At 49.6% G+C, this 1,271-nt stretch overlaps 1 non-coding gene across 1 annotated transcript; it reads right to left on the bottom strand.

The window, feature by feature from the left end:
- Window positions 1-718: 718 nt before the first annotated feature.
- Window positions 719-825, bottom strand: LOC116894844. Its single transcript, XR_004387059.1, has one exon. It is a non-coding gene; the product is annotated as a U6 spliceosomal RNA (small nuclear RNA).
- Window positions 826-1,271: the final 446 nt, after the last annotated feature.

The raw sequence follows: 1,271 nt of genomic DNA, 5'->3' as shown, positions 1-1,271 counted from the left end.
CGACTTCATTAACCAAGACAACAGGAGATGTGTAATAAAGAAAGCAAGATGGCCATATGATGATGATTAATGAAACCGAATCAGGCGTGGCTTGATGGTGCAGGCCTGTAGTCACAATATTCTACACTGGTTGAAGTTCAGGCTAGCCTGGGATACACAGTAGCAGAGTTTTCAATACCAGCGCTTGCCCAGTACCGCCATCCTCACAGTGGCCTGCCAAAATATCCCACCGCACAATTCCCGGTATGTCAGGGACTGGGTGGTGTTGAAGGGGGAGGGGGCGGGTAGGAAGGATCTGGGACGATGACAACCTCCACTTGGGGACAGAAAGAAGCTGAGATGTCGCGATGCTTTCTGGGAAATGAAGTCCTTTTCACTTGTGGGTAGCGTTGTCTTGCAGGGGGCCGTGGGCTCAGCGGCTGAGCGGCACGCTGCTGCCCTCTGCTGGATACTGTGCGGTTACGGTCCAGGGTAGGGTCATAGAGATGAGGGAAAAGGGAGGCCAGCCCGGTGTAGACCTGGGGAGCTATGGGAATCTTTTCTGGAAAGAGTAGACAAACCGACAAGAGCGTTAGGGGATGAAAGGGTGATGGGAGAAAAGAAGGCGCAAGGCCGCTCTGAGGGTTGCATGAACCAGAGCGCTCTATTCAAGTCGTATATAAAACCTCAAAGCGCTTCTAGCTAATAATGAGCAAGTGTGTCTTTTTTCTTTTCTTTTTTTAATATGGAACACTTCACGAATTTGCGTGTCATCCTTTCGCAGGGGCCATGCTAATCTTCTCTGTATCGTTCCAATTTTAGTATATGTGCTGCCAAAGCGAGCACAAGAGCAAGCATTTCTAAGGTCAGTAGACTCACTAACCGTTAGTTTGTGTGCATGTGCGTGTGCGTGTGCGTGTGCATGTGTGTGTGTGTATGCGTGCGCACAAGTGTTATCAGCTGTAGTGAGCTATGTTGGATTTGGGCCTGGCCGCTTTGTGACTGCATAGCTCAAGGTGGCTACGTGACTCTGGGCTGCATGGCCACAGAGGTTCAACCTTGAAATGACTGCCATACAGACATGAGATTGTTGAACTAAAGCCTCTCCCAGGAAGACCGTGGGAACAATGACAGGATGTTTCAGCCTGAGCAAAACACCGGATGTCCCTGAGCAGATTCCTGAGAAGGGTTCGACCTTTTCAAAGAACATGTCCCCGGAAGACTGTTGCCTCTTTGTTTAAGGAGGACATCTTGCAGTGTAGTGATTCACCTTATATCCTTGGGCATTTCTC

Source organism: Rattus rattus, chromosome 2 (genome assembly GCF_011064425.1).
Source record: "Rattus rattus isolate New Zealand chromosome 2, Rrattus_CSIRO_v1, whole genome shotgun sequence".
NCBI lineage: Eukaryota > Metazoa > Chordata > Mammalia > Rodentia > Muridae > Rattus > Rattus rattus.
Note: the sequence above shows the minus strand (reverse complement) of the source record. Positions and strands in the feature narration are given on the sequence as shown.